The sequence below is a fragment of the Asterias amurensis genome, chromosome 4, assembly GCF_032118995.1.
Source record: "Asterias amurensis chromosome 4, ASM3211899v1".
NCBI lineage: Eukaryota > Metazoa > Echinodermata > Asteroidea > Forcipulatida > Asteriidae > Asterias > Asterias amurensis.
This window is the reverse complement of record NC_092651.1, coordinates 14,892,798-14,899,142: the sequence shown is the minus strand read 5'-3', so window position 1 is coordinate 14,899,142 and position 6,345 is coordinate 14,892,798. Positions and strand designations below refer to the sequence as shown.

Here is a 6,345-nt window from a genome sequence, read left to right as displayed (position 1 = left end):
CCTCTATAGTAGGTTCCAGTTAAATATTGGAAGACAAAATCAACCAAGTGTTGTCTCATTGGTTGCCATTGTTGAAAGTATTTGCAAAAACTTCTGCTTTTTATGGGGAAAAAGAGTTATTACATGTGCATATATAATCAAGATTACTAGCAGAGAAAGCAAAGAAAAGTAAGCATGGATTACCTTAAGGCTATACGACGTATGCATCATCAGAGGCGCAGAGACTCTTGGACTAAATGGAGAGCAGCAAGTAGTACAAGTGGAATGGTGCAGGCAAGATTGCAGGGTGGGAAGAAGAGGCGTAGGGTGTAGAGGTGGCAACTGTCCTGTCTCAGCTTTCACCTGCAGTTTGTAGGGAAAATGACCTAACAGTGTTATAATAACAGTTCAGAATAAATTCTTACACTGATTTCTGACCAAGCTTTACTTAAAAACCAATGATTTTGTTTAGGAAAGATCAAATAATTTGTTTAAAGGATGAATTATATCCTGTATATTTCAATAATGCAATCAGAAAGTAGCTACGATATCTCAAAGTGAGTTCAATGTGTGAAGATTTTGATAATACAGATTGTCTTAAATGTTGGTACAATTACATTTCAAGTGTAACACTCCAAAGTGTGCGATGCTAGTATTTCAAGCCTGTATCTAGTACACAATACTTCTTGTACCAATTTAATTTCACTTTTCAGTTCACACAGTTTCACAAGTCATCTAACTGTTATTGTTGTGAACCATTTTGATGGTATAGAGGATGGGCTAACACTTTACCAAAATCTCCAACAACAAAAATGCTGAATACTGCCTGCTATTGAGAGTTGGCTGACCAAATTCTCCAACGCTGAAAATGTTTCCAGTGAAACAGAGAGAGTGTTTGTCTCTTAAAGGTTGACTCGCTGATGAGATCAGGGGAAGTCGGTAGGCATGAAGACAGACAAACTTTTGAGAAGCACCCAGTGAAATTCAGTCACCCATCAGTGGCACAGGGATGAAGTTTTTAAATGATACAGAATGGAATACTGAACACATTTTATCTCTGTGGAAAGGGTATATGAGAAATAGTTTAAAATTTATTAAAAACTTTGTGAAGGTTAATTTTTAGTCAAAAAATATTTAAAAATCTGTGATGCCGGCATCAAAACATTTTGAGATTTTGGGTCCAAAATGTTCATTGATTTTATCCACATGATACAGAACGGAATACTGAACACATTTTATCAAGGCAGATCATTTTCTGCATTACTTCACAGTGTAACGTTTCTCTGGATCATTTTTTTCCACAAACACTGATTAAGGCTTCTAACCAAGGGTTTAATTGCAATTAACTTTAGAGTGATCACCAAATGTACACCTTCCCTTGAACAACCTCTGGCGTACAGGGGCGCTTTAACATATGAACCCTAAACACAAAACCTTGGTTTCCTAAAAGGCTTTACTTGGTGCAAGACAGGTAAGCTGTCAGGGAAAAACATGATTTTCCTCAGGGTGAGGTATGAAACCTCCAGGCCGGCAAGGGCACTTTTATTCCAAGGGGTGCTGGGTTTTGCCAGAGACACGGTAGGCGAAGCCAATACGGCGTGGGGTCCGCAGCCTGTTTAAGGGGCCCGCAGCCCGTTTAAGGGGCCCAGATTTCTTTGGGCTCCTAGATGCTCAGCTGTCGTGCATTCTGAGCCATTATTTGGCACTTAAATTAATCTTTCGGAGGTGGGATACTATCAGCAATTAAAAAAAATAATAACCCCATAATGGACTTCATTTAACAAAAACAAAAAGGAAATACAGCACTAAATATTCTACAAAAGGTTTTTTTTTAAACAGCATCGACAGCTATGTTCTAACAAACCAGGGGCGTCAATCCTTCTTGACTCTGGGGGGACATACCATTTATAGCATGGGGTCCGGGCCCGCTTTATATATGAAACCTCATGACTGCAGCCTTCAATGGATTCCAACTTCTGACCACGAACTTGGGGTAAGATCTCTGCCAGAGGGTTTTAAGTAAAACATTTACATTAAAATTATGACTCACTTGTAGACTTGTTTCCGGACTCACTTGAGTTCATCAGATGTTAGAGCAAGATTTGGCTTCTTCCATGAGAAATAGTCTGGTACTTCATGATCTTCTACCTGGGTGTCTTCTCTAAATCGTGTGTCTTCTCTTGATCTCGGACAAAGCTTAAGAAAAAACAATAATTCTACGCTTTTTGTGAAACGTACTCTACAGGATTAGAAAGAGAAAAAACATCACTGTTCAAATTTGGTCTGAAGTTCATACTAGAACCATGACATGTTTGCATTCACAGGTTTGTTATTTTAAATGTTAATTTATGCATTATTGGGATATACCAAGTGAAAAGACTGGTCTTTGACAACTAGCAGAAGTGTCCAGTATAAAACATTGTGAGAAACGGCTTCTTTTGAAGTAACATCGTTTTCGTAAAAGAAAATATTTCTCACTAAAATATTTGAATTTGGTGTTAAGACCTCAGAATTTGATTTTGAGGCCTCGAAATCAAGCACCAGAAAGCACAAAATTTTGTGTGACAAGGGTGTTTTTTCTTCCATTAACAATTTACAACTTACATAACTCAAATCAAATAGGCCACTTGATAGAAGGTATATAAGGCCCATAATCTGAAATTCTGCCATGAATGGCTGATGAACTGCACATGGATTATCCCTGTTGTTATAACTGTTGTTGATAATCCATGTGCAGTGGCGTTTGTTGGCGAAGCAAAAAGTCACATGAATCTACTTTTAAAGTATAATTTAGCCAGTTTTGCATCAACCTAAGTAGCCTACCTTATCTTTAGAACAATATTATGTTGTTTTCAAGATCTCATAGTCAAAGTGGATGCCCAGTAGATGATCCATATTCCTGCTGCGGCACATGCTGCGGCACATCTTGAAGTAGAGGTAAGCTTTAGATCCAAGGCAGCACTGGTCCAAGTCAATCCTCTGCATATAGGAGAAACAAAATGATTAATCCTTACCTACTGGTATCCTTTACAATCTAGCTAATAATGGTTCCACTTGAATGTCATTTGATTCAACAACTATAATCTTCGCCTGAGGCTAGAAACACCAGAGTCTGACAATTTCGGACAGTTCATGGCTAATGTAAGCTTGTACTTTGAAGGGCCTCTCATTTTCACACACAGCCCATCCCAATTACATCTGCCACCCAGAACACCATGTGTCCAGACTGGCTGTCTGGGATTTGACAATATTTATGTGTTTTTATTTTAATGACTTCTAGCCACCTTCATTGGTAGGTTTAGAGGAGGAATTGAACCATGGAGATTTCTACCTCCATGGTTAAACAAACCCCTATTCAAAGCACCGCAGGTGTCCAAAAGATAAAAATGACTTAATCCAAAATGGGCTTGTGTTCACAGTGAGTTCATTATTGTCCAGCGGACTAAACTAGCCCATGAGGTAGAATATTTGGTCTTGCATCAGCGACCCCCCCCCCCCCCCCACACCCATGGCTAGTTCCAGTTCATTACATTGCGCATGCGTTTTCCACAGAGTTTGGATCCGCTATATGGACCTCACGGTCATCATGTAGCCCAACAAATACGGCCAAATCACTTCATATCCTTGGGCCACAGCATGCAATTCCATTTCTGTGCCCGCTGAAATTCTGATTCGCCCCGTCTTCGATCAAGAAAAAAATATTACACGCTGTTTGAAGCTTCAAATTGTTTTCGAGAGTGAAATTTAAATTGGAAATATCTCACAACTATAGTTGAGTAGTCGTAGCCTACACACATGCTCATGTTACTTTAACAAAAGTGTTTTTCAATCAAAAAATAGTCTGGTACATCACTGTTAAATAAAGTTGTTGAGGGAAGGAACTAGTACAACCAAACTTTGGTGTTAATTCTCGGTCCTATGTGTGTAGCTAGCTGTGTTTATGTGCCACTTTCTTGGTAAAACAAAACCTGTTCATTGTCATAAACCTGCGTCAATTTTAAAAAGTGGTACTAAAAACTGGTTCTGTTGCGATGTCCACTTGGAACTTTTTTGACAAAGGGAAACACCGGGGACCGGCACTGTCAGGGACTAAATAAAGGTAAGGCCGCCAGAAGAGAGACGCGAGAGACAGATGTTTTGCTTGTTCATACAGACACGCTAGTACTCACTGTCGATCCATACACAAGGATGATGTAACCTTTTTTGCCACGGTCGTTTGGGCTCAAATAGACCAGAAGAAGCAATAATTTTTGGGGTTTAGTTTAGCCTAGCTTTGTGGATCAAATTGACCCTGGCAGACCAGATCTGGGGGTAGGGGTTGAGCTTTGAAAAATCTCACGCATTGCTGGCCTGTGGACTTGGCATCTCTGGAATTGTGTATGGTTGTGTTGGTCCCATTGACTTGTGTATGGTTGTGTAGTTTCCCATTGACTTGTGTATGGTTGTGTAGTTTCCGATTGACTGGTGTATGGTTGTGTCAATTCCCATTGACTTGTGTATGGTTGTGAAGTGTCCCATTGACTTGTGTATGGTTGTGAAGTGTCCCATTGACTTGTGTATGGTTGTGTAGTGTTCCATTGACTTGTGTATGGTTGTGTAGTTTCCCATTGACATGTGTATGGTTGTGTAGTTACCCGTTAATTGTGTATGGTTGTGTAGTTTCCCATTTGTGTGTGTATGGTTGTGTAGTGTCTCATTTGAATTGCAGACCTACCAAGTCTCACGCATTAGGCGTGAGACTCACGCATTTGGGCTCTATTTCACGCTCACACGCACAGCAACCATTTTCTCACGCATTGGGGCCAGACCGACAAAAAAAAATTAAAATTAACGTCATGCATTGCCAAATCGCGCTCGTGTGTACAAAAAACGCAATCTACAATGTTTGCACAATCTTCAGATTGCACGCAGTTTATCAGAATCATCACTTTTGTGTACAAACTTTGTACAATTAAAGCACAAATTTGCATATTGCACTCACTTTTGCTCTCTCAGCAGGTTCTACTAAAATTCGGCAGAGCGCAAAACGCTTATTGCGCACAAGTTTTCCCGACTCATTTTAGCAAACTCGTTAAATGCGCTCCACTAGCAAAGACACAACAGGCAGAGGAAGTGAGCGGAGGATTTGGGACATCATTTTTAGTCAATTGTTTTTTAGTTAGGAAGGAAATAATTTGACACAATCGTACATCCACATTAACCATCAACATATTCTGTGTACCTCATGTTAGTTTTAATTATGGTTTAAAATGATACAGGAAGGACTACTGAACACATTTTATCAGTGTGGGATGGGTAATCGAGCAAAAGTATGAGATTTATTGAGCATTTTGTAAGTTTGGGTTTTTGGGCCAAAATTAAAAAAATCTGTGATGCCGGCATCACAAAATTTTCAGATTTCGGGTCAACAAATTTTGGGTGATTTTATGGTTTCAAATGATACAGAAAGGACTACTGAACACATTTTATCAGTGTGGGATGGGTAATCGAGCAAAAGTTTGAGATTTATTGAGCATTTTGTAAGTTTGAGTTTTTGGGCCAAAATTTAAAAAATCTGTGATGCCGGCATCACAAAATTTTCAGATTTCGGGTCAACAAATTTTCAGGGATTTTATGGTTTAAAATGATACAGAAAGGACTACTGAACACATTTTATCAGTGTGGGATGGGTAATCGAGCAAAAGTTTGAGATTTATTGAGCATTTTGTAAGTTTGAGTTTTTGGGCCAAAATTTAAAAAATCTGTGATGCCGGCATCACAAAATTTTCAGATTTCGGGTCAACAAATTTTCAGGGATTTTATGGTTTAAAATGATACAGGAAGGACTACTGAACACATTTTATCAGTGTGGGATGGGTAATCGAGCAAAAGTATGAGATTTATTGAGCATTTTGTAAGTTTGGGTTTTTGGGCCAAAATTAAAAAAATCTGTGATGCCGGCATCACAAAATTTTCAGATTTCGGGTCAACAAATTTTCGGTGATTTTATGGTTTCAAATGATACAGAAAGGACTACTGAACACATTTTATCAGTGTGGGATAGCTAATCGAGCAAAAGTTTGAGATTTATTGAGCATTTTGTAAGGTTGAGTTTTTGGGCCAAAATTTAAAAAATCTGTGATGCCGGCATCACAAAATTTTCAGAATTCTGGTCAACAAATTTTCGGTGATTTTATGGTTTCAAATGATACAGAAATGACTACTAGACACATTTCATCAGTGTGGGATGGGTAATCGAGCAAAAGTATGAGATTTATTGAGCATTTTGTAAGTTTGGGTTTTTGGGCCAAAATTAAAAAAATCTGTGATGCCGTCATCACAAAATTTTCAGATTTCGGGTCAACAAATTTTTGGTGATTTTATGGT

At 38.7% G+C, this 6,345-nt stretch overlaps 1 protein-coding gene across 9 annotated transcripts in view; it reads right to left on the bottom strand.

The window, feature by feature from the left end:
* Positions 1 to 202: 202 nt before the first annotated feature.
* The window catches only part of LOC139936720 (uncharacterized), a 95,047-nt gene continuing 88,904 nt past the window's right edge, over positions 203 to 6,345 (bottom strand). For 5 of the 9 annotated variants that reach the window (XM_071931613.1, XM_071931606.1, XM_071931612.1 and 2 more), the window contains 4 exons: positions 2,803 to 2,958; positions 2,030 to 2,195; positions 772 to 1,036; positions 203 to 342 (listed from right to left, as the gene is read on the bottom strand). The gene's annotated coding sequence lies outside the window, so the exon portion shown is untranslated. Of the gene's footprint in view, positions 343 to 771; positions 1,037 to 2,029; positions 2,219 to 2,802; positions 2,959 to 6,345 lie in introns of all 9 variants that reach the window. The other 4 variants (XM_071931609.1, XM_071931608.1, XM_071931607.1 and 1 more) reach the window with 4 other exon arrangements.